The sequence below is a fragment of the Hypanus sabinus genome, chromosome 13 (assembly GCF_030144855.1).
Source record: "Hypanus sabinus isolate sHypSab1 chromosome 13, sHypSab1.hap1, whole genome shotgun sequence".
In the NCBI taxonomy this organism is placed as follows: domain Eukaryota; kingdom Metazoa; phylum Chordata; class Chondrichthyes; order Myliobatiformes; family Dasyatidae; genus Hypanus; species Hypanus sabinus.
In genome coordinates this window covers 13311146-13327279 of record NC_082718.1, presented here as the reverse complement: position 1 = coordinate 13327279, position 16134 = coordinate 13311146, and positions in this window count along the sequence as shown.

Sequence of the window (16134 nt, the reverse complement as noted above, 5' to 3'; positions counted from 1 at the left end):
TGGTCAGAAAGCCACAGCTCCTCACCAAGGCAGAATCCAGGAATTAACTTGCCTTGTTCTACTTCCCAAGCTGCAGAGGAAGCCTGTTCTGTTTGAGTATCATTTTCTTCCTCTTTCTGTGAAGACAGTGCAGGAATGTTCAAACCCACCTCTGTTTTCACTTTGCTCTCAGTGGGTCCCTCCTGCTGCTCGATCACACTGCTTACACATTTACCTTGAAATCTGTTGGTGGAGCTAAAGCAATTGCTATTATTGTAGAGTTCTCGCTCGGGTGTAATGAAACGCCGAATTAAATGCTGAGATAAACCGTAGTCAATGAAACAAGGTCGCAGTAAGATTAACCATTTACTGTTCACTCTTCACATTAACGTATGGTGAAAACTGTTGATAAAACAATACAAGATTGATACAGTATTTGTTCCCTTCTTGATATCACATTTACATTGTAAATACTTGTAAAAGTAAACTACAACTACATTACATTAAAGTGCAGCATACAGTCAGAATTTACCTACGCCATTGACTGCTTTAAATACACTTCAATGCAAACTATCCGCAACTCTTTAACTAACAAAAACATAAACATTATCGACCATCGTTACTTTTAACAGGATCGGGGTTAACATTTTAATTCAACATATCGATTATCTATTAACTTACAGCGATTCTCTCCCTGTGATTTCTAATGCTTACAAAAAACTTCTTGCTCCGGTCTGCCTCGTGCGAGCCCCTGCCCTTGTGTTAATCCCAAACCGGTATTTTCCCACAAGATGCGGCAAAACCGGATGTGAAGTCATCGCATGCCGATATATTTTACAGGCAATGAATATACTTTAAACAATTCTAATTCTAACTAGAAAATACTAACAAATGAATTACTTAGCAAAAATATTATAAACTAAATAACTGCCATAAAGGCAACACACTCCCCGCTTTGACTTTTGTAAGGTCACAATGAACAGAATACAAAACTTAGTCTCTAAATCAGTCATTAGGTAGAAGTAGAATGACTTCTGTAACTGGCCTTCGGTAATTTTTCACATCGCCTTGGTCGGTAGTCTTCAACTTGACCTTCCTGACATGTCCATCCCCACTAGGGAATGTAGCAGTGATTCTGGCCATTGGACAGCTGTTGCGGGCGATTTGCTTGTCCCTGAGAAGGACTAAGTCTCCAACTTGAAGATTTCTGCGAGGTTCTGTCCACTTTTGTCTGTGTTGCAACAAAGGTAGATATTCCTGTCTCCAGCGAGACCAGAACCGATTTGCCAGAGCTTGGACTTGTCTCCATTGCTTTGTGTACAAATCCTTGTCTGAGAAGTCTCCTGGTGGAGGGGGAGCTCCTGCCTTCTGCGTAAGGATCTTGATGGTGAGAGTATGAAGGGGTTTTCTTGGTCAGAAGACACAGGTAGGAGTGGTCGTGCATTTAAAATGGCTGTGACCTCTGCCATTAGGGTGCACAGTACCTTGTGGGTCAATCGGGTGCATTGCTGCATCTCAGGTTTCCTTTTCAGGGTTTTTTGTAAGGACATGAACCGCTTGACCGCCTGCTCTTTGTTATTTGGCAAGCGCTGGCGTGGTTCTCTGAAAGGCAATGGGGCAACCCCATTATTTGCTTCATCTCTGAAGACCTTGGTCCTTTGTTTTTAAGAAAATGGCATCTTGAGCTGATTGAGCAAGTTTATTACCATGCTCAGTTTGAACGAAGACTGACTGACCCAGCGGCTCGTCAGTTACTTTACGTTTGTCAAGGCCTTGTCGTGCTTCCTTAATACACGGGACACTTGTGCGGGGTTGGAAAATTGAATGGCTGCCACTCTGTAGCACATTGGTCTTGAGTGGGCTAACCGTCGATTTGTGTACATTGCCAGGGCAACCTCTCCTATCACCACCCAGCCTAGATCCAGGCATTGCGCAAAAGGGGTGTTGTGTGGTCCATTGACCTGCTGCCTAACCTTGTGCACCCGGATAACATCTCTTCTTAATAGCAGGAGTATTTCTGCTTTTGGCTCCAGTTCTGGGATGTGTTTGGCAATGTGGCAGAGATGTGGCTGGTGTAGCACCGCACTTGGCGTCGGGATCTCAGTGCGGTTATTCAAGAATTCATTGCACTCTAAGAGCGTAGGGAGACAGATGACGACTTCACCATCCAGGGACTCAAGCTGGAAGCCTTCTGCCTTCCTTCCATGAGTTTCCGTGTTGCCTGAGCAAGTTCTAAGGTAGTATGGGAACTGCTCACTCCCAATGTTGAACAATTTAAAGAACTCTGGACTGACTAGTGAGCGATTGCTCTGATCGTCCAGAATTACATAGGCTTTGATGGCCTTGTCCTTGGCTCCTTTAGGGTACACCTTAGTGAGGCAGATCTTTGAACAAGAACGGCTTGACTGAGCTTGACCGCAAACTTCTGTACAGCTCGAGCTGACAACTGTTGTCCTGGAGTGAGCCTCTCCCTCCCCGCCGTCCTGTTGTGGGGGTGAAGGAGCGTTGTTGGTTTGCGGTGACAGGCCGGGATGCATGGCCCCATCGTGATTAGTGCTATTATATTCCGGGCACTTCACGGCGATCGTACACTCTCTAGCAAAGTGAGAGGTTGAGGAACAGCATTTAAAACATATTCTTTTCTCCTTGAGAAGGGCCATCCTCTCTTCAAAGGGTTTTTCCCTAAACATTCTGCATCTTCTGAGGGGGTGGGGTTTGTTATGCAATGGGCAATTCTTGCTAGGGTCATGGTTAGTTGTAAAGACTTCAGTCTTAAGCACTGAGACGGGTTTATCAATGTTGAAAGTATTCGAAGAGGATCTACCTGGCTTGGTGTAAATTGTACTGCTTCCTGGACCCATGAGGCTAGGGTCGTTTCGCTTCTTTGCCTCCTTGTACACAAACCTAGTGAGGTGCTTAAAGGGAGGAAATCGACCATCGTGGTCTTCCTTGTACTCTGAGGCAACAGACAGCCACCTGTCCTGCAGCCCAAATGGAAGTTTGTCCACGATTTGTCTAATCCCGAATGGAGTATCTAGGTATATTAGACCAGCAGAGTAGCCATCTTCTTTGGCGCCTTGGATCTCCTTGAGTAAATCTCCGAGTTCTCTTAACTTAATGTGATCTTTGGCTGACACCTTAGGAAAGTTTTCCAGATGTCGATATAGCGACGCTTCAATAATTTCAGGGGCCCCATAGCCCTCCCAAAGTCTCTCCCATGCTTTGCTTAAGGCTAGCTCGGGTTTGTCGATGTACACTGAACGTATGCGTCTCACCTGTTCGCATGATCCTTTTCCCAGCCACTTCGCCATAAGATCCAACTCTTGGGTTGCTCTGAGCTGGACTCCGTCGATAACGTTGGTGAATGTGGAGTACCATGCACGGTAATTTTCAGTTTTATCGTCAAACTGGTACAGTCCCGAAGTGATGAGATCCTGTCTTGCTAAATACTGCATCATGGGATCAACTGTAAGTGGCTTGCGGGCTGGGGAAATACGTTGGCGCGGATATGACTGAGGGCGTACATTTCTTATGGAATTTGCTGTCCTGAATTCGACCTCTCCCCAAATGTTGTAAGTTTGGTGTCGAGAAGTATTTGTTGTCAACTCTTTCATTCTTGACTTCATCTCGGAGTTGCGAGGGTAAATTGTCTTCCTCGTATGGATGTGATGCAATTGGGCAATTGACCCTGAGGTTCCTCATGACATGGAATGTTATCGAATACGTATGGAGAGGAAGGACGAGCCTTCCTGTCTATTTGAGATCGGACATAGTCGCTTGTGCGTTCCAATCTGGTCCTTTCTGAAGTAGATCTTACGTTGGTCAGATTATGCAATCCTTCAGCTTCTTCTATGTACTCTGCTTCCACCTTGACAGCTTCTTCTTCTCCTTCTAGCTTCAGCACTTCCAACTCTGCCGATATCCTTGCCATTTCCAACTGGATTTCAGCTTCTCTGGCAGCCGCTTTCTTCTGGATTTCGGCTTCTTTGGTGGCCGCCTCCATTTCTCTGGCAGCCACTTCCATTTCTCTGACAGCTGCTTCCTTCTGGATTTTGGCTTCTCTGGCAGCCCTTTCCTTCTGGATTTTGGCTTCTTTGGCAGCCGCTTCCATTTTCAATTTTGCTACTCGCTTGGTGTAGTCCACCCACACATGGGTGGCATCTGCTTTAGCTCTTGCCTGGGCGGCCTTACTTGATGATGCCCTACTGCCCTTGTCGCTGGGTGGCATCGACTTGATGCTGGATCGAGATGACATTGCAGCACTTGAAACACCTGATAATGCCACTTTTTCACTGTAGTGTTCTCGCTTGGGTGTAATGAAACGCCGAGATAAACCGTAGTCAATGAAACAAGGTCGCAGTAAGATTAACCATTTACTGTTCACTCTTCACATTAACATATGGTGAAAACTGTTGATAAAACAATACAAGATTGATACAGTATTTGTTCCCTTCTTGATATCACATTTACATTGTAAATACTTGTAAAAGTAAACTACAACTACATTACATTAAAGTGCAGCATACAGTCAGAATTTACCTATGCCATTGACTGCTTTAAATACACTTCAATGCAAACTATCCGCAACTCTTTAACTAACGAAAACATAAACATTATCGACCATCGTTACTTTTAACAGGATCGGGGTTAACATTTTAATTCAACATATCGATTATCTATTAACTTACAGCGTTGCTCTCACTGTGATTTCTAATGCTTACAAACAACTTCTTGCTCGGGTCTGCCTCGTGCGAGCCCCCGCCCTTGTGTTGATCCCAAACCGGTATTTTCCCACAAGACGCGGCAAAACCGGATGCGACATCATCGCATGCCGATATATTTTTCAGGCAATGAATATACTTTAAACAATTCTAATTCTAAGTAGAAAATACTAACAAATGAATTACTAAGCAAAAATATTATAAACTAAATAACTGCCATAAAGGGAACACAATTATATATGGTTCTCCTTTTTTCCATCCCACGAGTCTTTACCTTACCATCCCTCTCTCTCTCTTTCTCTCTTTAGCTTGTCCATTTTTTCCCTCAGTAATCACCCTTTATTAAAACTGAGCATGAAGAAGAGCAAGATGCCTGCAGGCAGCCAGGCTCCCCCTGCTGGTGAGGCAGCACCATGACATTAAAAGGCAGGTTAACACAGTGAAGTGCATGACTCAATATAATACTCTTTTCTCCTTTTTCATTCTCTCCATGTATTAATTTCTCTCCCTCTCTTTCTTAATATCCATTCATCCCCTTATGCCTATTTCCTTGTCTTGCTCTCTCCCACTCTCTTGTCTCTCAGTCATGATTTCTTTCTTTCTTTCTTTCTTTCTTTCTTTCTTTCTTTTTCTTTAACTTTTCCAATATTTTTATTACATTTCATATACACAATTACAGAATTCATAAAGATATTTTTTATAAATCAAAATAAGATAGCACAAAATGCTCTATATATTAATCACACTGATACAATCATGGCATCCCATATTGATGATCAATCAAATAAAATACAGTAAATTGAATGATGAAATACAATAGTATGATTAATTATATTATAAAAATAATCTACACTCCCTACCAAGACAAAACTGGTTGGTAAAAAAACACAAGAGAAAAAGGAAGAGTTCTTTACCATATAGTGTTTTATAATAATAGCCCAGATCTATATTTTAATAACAATTCAAAGATTTTTAAAATATTTCAGAAAAGATCCCTGTAACGTTTGAAAATCTTGGTTAGAATCAGAAATCGAACAATGAATCTTCCCTAGATTTAAACATGACATAACATCACATAACCATTGAGCATGTGAAGGGGGGGGGGCAACCTCCTTCCACTTAAGCAAGACTGCCGTCCCAGCCATTAGAGAAATAGAAGTCAGTACACTCGAACGAGAAGGCTCCAAAATTATAACTCTTTTCTCAACAATACCAAATAAGGCAGTCAAAGGATTGGGCTTAAAACTAACTTTAAAAAGTACAGAAAATGTTTGGAATACATTTTTCCAATATTTTTCAAGGCTCAAAGTTAACCAAAACATTTGGATTAATGAAGCCTCTCCATTATTACATTTGTCACAGTAAGAAGATATATCTGCAATATAATGAGAGAGCTTGTTTTTAGACATATGAGCCCTATGTACTACTTTAAATTATAGAAGGGAATGATGAGCACATAATGATGAAAAACTAAACATTTTGAAAATAACCCTCCAGGTCTCATCAGATAATGAAGTCCGTAGATTATTTTCCCAATGTTTTTTAATTTTATCTAAAGGAGTCATTCTTAATCCCAACAACAGACCATAAATATACGATATTGAGATATTTTCAAAAGGTTTCAAATTAAAAATTACATCTATTATGTTCTTATCTGGGCTAGTAGGAAATATATGTAGTTTAGATCTTAAAAAATCTCTAATCTGTAGATATCAAAAAAGTGAGTATTTGTTAAGTTATATTTCACTGAAAACTGCTCAAAAGGGGAGAAGGCAGGAACGGGGTACTGTTTGTGGATGATCAGCCATGATCACAGTGAATGTCCATGCTGGCTCTAAGGGCTGAATGGCCTGCTCCTGCACCTATTGTTTATAAAAGAAGAAAGATTCTCTCCAATAAACTGATCCTGAAATCGTTTAATGCCTAATCTATCCCATTCTCTAAAAAAAACAGATCGATCATAGATAGTTTAAAAAAATTAGAAAAAATAGGACTGGAAAGAGAAAATCTCAATAAACCGAAACATTTTCTAAACTGTAGCCAGATCCTCAAAGTGTGTTTAACCACCAAACTATCAGTTAATTTATTTACATATAAAGTAAGAGAGGATCCAAAAAGAGAAATAATAGAACATTTCATAACAGAATTGGCTTCTGATGGACAATCATCATGATTAATATAATATAACTAGAACATAAGATTTTGTATGTTAATAATATAACCTAAAATTGGGTAAAGCAAGGCCACCATTCTGTTTGCTTTTTTGAAGACGGGCTTTATTTAATTGGGGTTTTTCTGTTCTTCCATATATAGGAAGAAAGAACTGAATCTAGAGAATCAATAAAACAGACTTAGGAATAAAAACTGGTATGGCTTGAAAGAGGTATCTAAATTTTGGTAAAATATTCACTTTAATATAATTAATTCGACCAATCAATGATAAAGAGGGAGGTGACTAATTAGAAAGTGTCTTTTTCACATAAGTCATTAAGTTTAAAAATTTTCTTTGAATAGATCTTTGTTGTTCTTAATGATTGATATGCCCAAATATGTAAATAGTTTTCTTACAATTTTAAAAGGAAGGTTAATATCGGTTAGTATCAAATTATTTAAAGGAAATAATTCACTCTTACGTAAATTCAATTTATATACTGAAAACTGACTAAAATTAGTCAGTAAATGAAACATAGAGGGTAAAGAAGTTGTAGCATTAGATATAAAAAGCAATAGGTCATCAGCATAAAGCGAGACTTTATGAATAGTACCTTTCCTTAAGATACTGGTGATATCTTTAGACTCTCGAAAGGCAACTGCTAAAGGTTCTAATTCCAAATCAAAAATCAAAGGACTCAACAGACATCCTTGTCTGGTTCCACATTGGAGTTTAATTGGTTTAGAAATCTGAAAATCAGTTAGGACCCGAGCAGAGAGAGATAAATAAAGTAATTTAATCCAATAAATAAAATTGGGCCCAAAATTAAGTTTTACTAAGATTTTAAATAGGTAATTCCATTCAACTTGATCAAAAGGCTTCTCCGCATTCAGAGAAATCACACATTCCAATATTTCCTTGGATGGAGAATGCATATCATTTAACAGTCGCTGTATATTAAAATGGGAATATCAATGGAAATCCTGTCTGATCATCAGATATTATAGAAGGTATAATATTTTTGAGTCTATGGGCAAAAACTTTAGATAGGATCTTAGCATCAACGCTGAGTAAAGAGATTGGTCTATATGAAGAGCATTCAGTGGGATTTTTAATCTTTTTCAGAATAAGTGAAATGGAAGCTTCATAAAAATACTGTGGCAACATACCAACCTTGAAGGACTCAGTAAGGGTAGAACATAAATAAGGTATAAACCATGAAGAAAAATCCTTATAAAATTCTCCAGCGAATCCGTTGGGTCCTGGAGGTTTCCCAGAATGCAATGAACATATAACCTCAGTGATTTCCTCCAGAGAAATAGGTTGATCCAACTGCTTTCAATTATCAACTGAAGATCCAGGAATATTTAATTGATCTAATAATTGTTCATTGCAGTATTATCTTTAATAAAATCACAACTATACAATTTAGAATAAAATTCTCTATAAGTGTCATTTATTTCAAAATGGTCAATTGTATTATCACCATTGGTTTTGCAAATTTCTTTAATTTGTCGTTTAGCTATAAAGGTCTTCAATTGATTAGCCAATAGTTTACTGGCTTTTTCTCCATGTATATAGAATTGGCTTCTATTTTTTAAAAGTTGGCTTTCAATTGGATATGTTATAAGAAGATCCTATTTAGTTTTAATTTCAATATGTCTTTTGTGTAGTTCAGGGTCTGATGCCAAAGCATATTTCTGGTCTAATTGTTTTAATTGATTAAGTAAATCAACTCTCTCTTTATTAGCTTTTTTCTCAATATATATGCAGAATAGATAATTTGTCCTCTGATATATGTCTTAAAAGCATCCCAAATGATAAGATTAGAAGTCTCTTTCAATGCATTTCCTTCAAAGAAAAGAGTAATTTGATTCTTCAGAAATTTTAGAAAGTCCATGTCAGACAACAGAGTTGAATTAAAATGCCAGGATCTGTTCAAATGAGTGAAACCAGGAAGATTTAAAGATAGGAATACAGGAGTGGTTGGACACAGCTATTTCTTTATATTCAATGAATCAAACTAATGGAATCATTTGACTATCAATAAAAATAATCAATACTAGTATAGGAATGATGGACATGAGAGAAGAATGAATACTCCCTTTTTGCTGGGTGAAGAAAATGCCAGACATCAGCAATATCATGTTTCATTAGAAAGGTTTGAATAAACAAAGCTGATTTTTTAGATGTGGCTAATTTAAGAGAAGAACGATCTAATACTGGGTCTAGACAACAATTAAAATCCCGTCCCATCACAAAAAAATAAAAACTCAAATCTGGCAAGAATGGAAAGAAACGCTCAAAAAATCCTGGGTCATTCACATTGGGGCATACACATTAGCAAATACAATTAATTTATTATCTAATTTCCCTGACACTATAACAACTTGTCCATTAGGGTCAGTGACAACTTTATGTTGAACAAAAGAAATTGTGTTATCAATAAAAATTGAGACCCCTCGAGATTTTGCTCTGAATGAAGAATGAAATTGTAGACCCTTCTACCAATTAAAGAGGCATGCATTATCACAACTATGTACATGTGTTTCTTGTAGAAAAATAATGGGGGTCCTTAACTTTTTAAAATAAGCAAAGATCTTATTCCGTTTCACAGGATGATTTAACCCTTTCACATTAAAACTAAATAAATTAATATTTTGCTCCATTTTAAATTCTAATTAAAAGAGTTAAAAGTTCTGAGCATAAATTATTAGATCCAAAGGACAGACCATGAAATAAGGTACTCAAACAGGAGGTAGCCTAACTAGCTTCCAGAAAAAAAGAGAAAAGAAACCCCACCTCCATCCCCTTCCCAAATCCAAAAAGGCTGGCCAAAGGACATCCAGCATGCTAACCCTAAAGACAACCCTCCCCAAGGTATCCTGCTGGCAAAACTCCAAAACATTCAAGGTTGTTATGTTCCTACCCAGACAAAACAGAGAAAAAACTTAAATCAAAAATCCAAAACATAAAATGATTCATTTTAACAATTTCAAAAGGAATATAAAAAACCTCACAAAAAAGAAAAAAATTATAAAAAATATCAAAGAAAATATCAAAAAACAAGATATATAAATGGTCAAAATGCAAGATTATTAAAACCTTATTCTGTCCAACATTTAAAAGATTATTGCTCTTGTAAGAGATATAACACAATTAATCTTCTGCTTCCAAGATGGGAAAACGGTGGGAAACTTTGTCACATGGTGCGAGCAGAATCATCTGCAGCTTAATGTGAAAAATACTAAGGAGCTGGTGGTGGACCTGAGGAGGGCGAAGGCACCGGTTACCCCTGTTTCCATCCAAGGGATCAGTGTGGACGGTGGAGGATTACAAATACTGGGGGATACGAATGGACAATAAACTGGAATGTTCAAAGAACACTGAGGCTGTCTATAAGAAGGGTCAGTGCCGTCTCTATTTCCTGAGGAGACTGAGGTCCTTTAACATCTGCTGGATGATGTTGAGGATGTTTTGCAAGGCTGTGGTGGCCAGTGCTATCATGTTTGCAGTTGTGTGCTGGGGCAGCAGGCTGCGGGTAGCAAACACCAACAGAATCAGCAAATTCATTCGTAAGGTCAGTGATGTTGTGGGGGTGGAACTGGACTCTCTGACGGTGGTGTCTGAAAAGAGGATGCTGTCCAAGTTGCATGCCATCTTGGACAATGGCTCTCATCCACTCCATAACGTACTGGTTAGGCACAGGAGTACATTCAGCCAGAGACTCATTCCACCGAGATGTAACACTGAGCATCATAGGAAGTCATTCCTACCTGTGACCATCAAACATTACAATTCCTCCCTTGGGGCGTCAGACACCCTGTGACAATAGGCTGGTCCTGGACTTATTTCCACTTGGCATGGTTAACTTATTAGTTAATTATTTATGGTTTTATATTGCTATATTTCTTCACTATTCTTGGTTGGTGCAGCTGTAACGAAACCCAATTTTCCTCGGGATCAATAAAGTATGTCTATCTGTCTGTCTGTCAAAAACTTCTGTGCGTGTTCAACCGATTCCAGCCATTTCTGCTTACCATTTTTCAAAAAGATTCTAAGACATGTAGGGAAACAAAAGGAGGGCTTAAATCCTTTCTTAGAAAGCAGCGACATGACCTCTTTATACTTAACATATTCAGCCATAATCTCCGGTGTATTATCTTCCACGAATCTAATCATCTTCCCATTGAAATCAATCGTTCCAACTCAATGGGTATGTCCGTTTAAAAGCTCCTTCGTATGAAATTCATGAAAACTTAAAATGACTGACCTGGGACATTCTCCTGCCTTTGGTTTGGGGACCAGTGATCAATGGGCGTGCTCCAATTAGGCATAGATGGCGATAAATCTGGGAATAGCTGCTTCAAAAAGCTTGCAAAGAACTCTGTGGGGTGCACACCTTCAACTAATTATTCAAGACCCAGAATACTTATATTGTTCCTCCTGCTTCTGTTTTCCAGGTTGGTAAACTTCTTTGTTAATCTTTCATCAGATAATGATAATTTTTTGCAGAGCTTAGTCATGTATTCTAAGTCCACTTCCAGTAACGACAAAGCTTCTTTATTCTCTTTAATTCGTTTTTCTTGTTCGATTAAAGTTTGTTGAGTAGCGTCCAACTTGACATTAAGATGTTGAAATTCCTCAGAGGGTTCTGTTCTTTGCTTTTTAAGGAAATCTCCAATTGATTCCAAAATAGTTGGAGAGTCATCTTCTTTTTGTCTTGCAGAGGCTTTCATCTTTCTCAAAGACATATTAGATCAATATTAAGATTTATAGTAAGGTTTCAAAATACTGGTAGGAAATAAAGAGATGTGTAAGGTAGGAGCAAATTTAAAAAGATGTTAACCCATTGGCTGCCAGCAGGGCACTCCCTCTCTCTGTTGCTTCCACTATTGTCTTCTTATCTCTAATTTGCTCTTTTTTGCTCAGTAATAATCTCTATTGGAACAATACAGAACTGGAGACAGCCCAATGAGTGAAGCCTTCTTGTTTAACTGAAATCAAAAACAAGGCAATAATGAGGGCGAGAGTAGGACCACACAGGAAATTTATGTTTGAAGTCATGGGATATTGGGAAAGTACTAAATGGGTACTTTTCATCTGTTTTGTCTGAAGAGTAGGACATAGAGAATAGTGTATCAGTGTGGGGTGTTCTGATATACTGGGACATTTTGAGGCTAAGCTAAATTCATTATTAAAGATCCTCATCACCCAGGCCATGCTGTTTTCTTGCTGCTGCCATCAGATAGAAGGTACAGATGTGTCAGTATATTCAGCAACAATCACTACCCCTCAATCATCAGGCTCTTGAAGAAAAGAGGATACACTCATCAATGAGATGTTCCCACAACCAATGAACTCACTTTAAGGACTCTTTATCTTGTCATTTCATGCCTCTGTTTACATTTTCTGGAGATCATTAAAGTGTATAAATCACCGAGTTCTGGGAACGTTTTTGTTGAGTGCTGTTGGAGAAGATTTTTGAAATAGGAATTACTCACACATAGAGGAACATGGGTTAATTTAGGATAGTCAACAAGCTGAAGAAAATTATTTGAGGAAAGTGGATAAACAGGGAATGGAGGGATATAAATTGGTGGTAACAATTATTTTAATTTGGCATTATGCTGAGCAGCTGTACTGTTCTCAGTTGTTTTGCTCCTCCAGATGCCCCCTGCTGGTTAACTGCTGATAAACCAGCACAACTCAATAAACTGCACCTCTCCCCTTTGGCTTAAACTTCATGAAATTAGAGTACGGAGTTCATAACCATTCATCAAACATGAACATAACCGTTACTAACTGTTGTACTGAAATAATTGTGTCATCTGTTAAGTTTTGTAACTTCAAAACATTACACTAATTCAAAGAAATTCATGGGAATCTGAAACATGGGGTAGCTCGTGTTTACTTTAAACAAGGTGTACCTGTATCATATAACCATATAACAATCACAGCACGGAAACAGGCCACCTCGGCCCTCCTAGTCCGTGCCAAACTCTTAATCTCACCTAGTCCCACCTACCCACACTCAGCCCATAACCCTCCACTCTTTTCCTGTCCATATACCTATCCAATTTTACCTTAAATGACACAACTGAACTGGCCTCTACTACTTCTACAGGAAGCTTATTCCACACAGCTATCACTCTTTGAGTAAAGAAATCCCCCCTCGTGTTTCCCTTAAACTTCTGCCCCCTAACTCTCAAATCATGTCCTCTCGTTTGAATCTCCCCTACTCTCAATGGAAACAGCCTATTCACGTCAACTCTATCTATCCCTCTCAAAATTTTAAATACCTCAATCAAATCCCCCCTCAACCTTCTACGCTCCAATGAATAGAGACCTAACTTGTTCAACCTTTCTCTGTAACTTAAGTGCTGAAACCCAGGTAACATCCTAGTAAATCATTTCTGCACTCTCTCTAATTTATTGATATCTTTCCTATAATTCGGTGACCAGAACTGCACACAATATTCTAAATTTGGCCTTACCAATGCCTTGTACAATTTTAACATTACATCCCAACTTCTGTACTCAATGCTTTGATTTATAAAGGCCAGCGTTCCAAAAGCCTTCTTCACCACCCTATCTACACGAGACTCCACCTTCAGGGAACTATGCACTGTTATTCCTAGATCTCTCTGTTCCTCTGCATTCCTCAATGCCCTACCATTTACCCTGTATGTTCTATTTGGATTATGCCTGCCAAAATGTAGAACCTCACACTTCTCAGCATTAAACTCCAAATGGTAGCAAATGGTAGCATGATGAAATTTGTAATTAATATATTTTACATATAACCCAAGAATAACTTTTAAAATGAACAAGAAAGATTAATCAACCAATATGTACAAGATTACTAAATATTATTGAAATATCAAATACACAACACTCCTTCCTGCTTAGTTACAAATTACAACTAAATAGAATGCAACTGAACTATTATACACAATATAATATATATACACACACACACAGTTTATTACACAACACAACCATTATATACAGATATCCACAGCTAACTAAATTTTAAATTGTCTCATTCTAACTTAAATATTTAAATGCGGTAGAAGATTTCTTACTCTTGTGGGATAACATCTTTCCCAACAAGGGGGATCATTCTGTTTAACAGGTGAGATGTGTGGCTGAAAAAGACTCTCATTTTCTGGGGCTCCTCCATGGTGGTTTTAGGTGTTGATTCTGAAGGTACAGGAACTGGTTCTGAGAGTTCTAGACAATGTTCTTCTCCTTTTCTCTCTCTGGATCTACCTCAATCCCTTCTTTTTTCTTTCTCACATTCCTTCTCTCTTTCTCAATCACATTTGTTTTCTCCATCTCTTCCCTCCGTTTTCTTCTTCTAGTTTATCATCTTGATCTTGGGAAGGTGCATTTAATTCACTGGAGTATTCTTTTATTAATCCTTTTATTGCTCCCTTTATAATCTGATCTCTCCTTTTGGCTTCCACATCCACAACATCATCTGGATACAGGGTACAGGGTAAATAGAGGGTAAATTCTCTGGATGCTTTCAAGAAGGAGCTAGATAGATATCTGATGGATAGGGGAATCAAGGGATATGGGGACAATGCAGGGACTGGGTATTGATAGTGAATGATCAGCCATGATCTCAGAATGGCGGTGCAGACTCGAGGGGCCGAATGGTCTACTTCTGCACCTATTGTCTATTGTCTATTGTCTATTGATGAAGTCTTTGTTTTCATATCTTTTTGGCCTTCCATTCATCCGGGTGGGCTTTGGTCTTTTCACCTACATTTGCTAGCAATTTTTTGTATCCCACTTGAAGTCAATAGCCTTAATGCACACAAGGTAGATTCTGATTCCTTCTACTCACAAAAGCCAAATGCTTGCAACTTTCCAAGAGTTGAGACTTTGCACAGGAGAGAAACCCCAGTTTCTGTGAACTTAATGTCAGCCAACTGCAGGCCTATGACTGTGAGAAAGCCAAGGGCTACTCAACAGACGTACAATATCAAGTCTTTCCTTGTTGGAAATTTCAGCCTTTGCAGTTGCCAGCTTTACTGGGTCCAATCTATGCACTTGGACTGATGAGCAATTGTGGAAATGTGGCGCTCGATCCCATATTTTGTGATTGCAGTGGATAAGTGGGCTTAGTGAGATTTGGGAATTCAACCAACAGTCTAGTAAACTCACATGTGGTGATACATGTGCTTGACAAAGTAGTTATGGGGAACTTACTGGAGGAACAAGATAATGACCCGAAATCCTTGACATCCACATGCTGGGAGCTCTCAAGATTCACCAACAGTCCAACAGGGCTCACAGGAAATTTGTACTGAGCAGAGGCCTAGCCACTTCAGCCAGGATGGTCCCATGAGTAATGTTGCCCATTGACCCATTGCATCCCATAAGTCTGGATCCTGCTACTGTTGGCTGCCTCCAGCAAGGTTTCGTCAATAGGCGATGCAGGCAGCACACTCACTTGAACACCCACGTCACACAAGAAGCGTCACCCTGAAAGGGTGTCAGTAATGAATGATAGATGTCCCTGGCAGCTGGAGCCCATTGTGTTTACAGATCTCTGATGTCCCGATGCGGTGGCACTGCTGAAGCTGCACGGCTGTCAGAATGTCCAAGTATTCATACCAAAGTGAGCGTGGTAAAAACACAGACAGGACCTGTCTGTTTGGAGGCCTTGCTGACCGGTTTTATTGAGGCAAGGAAAGGAGGAGGAATTACGCACCTCTGCATGGCTGAGTGTAGACTCTCCACCATTTTAACAAGCCTCCCTTGACCCCTTCAAGGTTGCATTAGCAAGGACTATGCAAGCGTGATCAGGCATTTGCTACATGAAGAGTTCTTTAAAATAAAGGAAGGATGGTGATTTCCCAGGAGAGACGGCATGTGGTCTATTCACTCCAATGACTTAGCATCACTGCGACTGGGCAAGGAGAGCAACTATTCGACGTGCTCAGACTCCGTTAGCCCAATAATTGGTAAAAGGTAAGTTTTCAGCGATTGGTATTTATCATGTTCAGGTGGGTGTTCAAGTAGACTCACCATTCTCGCAGCCATGGAATTGCTGAGTGCCACTACCACGTAGAAATATTTGATGTTGTTGGAGATTTCTCGCCAAGCGGGGGCCTCGGCTTGTATAAAAAACTGACAGAGTTTTTCTCCCAAAACTCCAGCAAATTCAAAACAGCTGCATTGGCCGACATGTTCAGGAATTGTCCAATAGCGTCGCAGTCACCAATGTAGGTTTTCACAAATAAAATGAAGTGAGGCATTTTATGT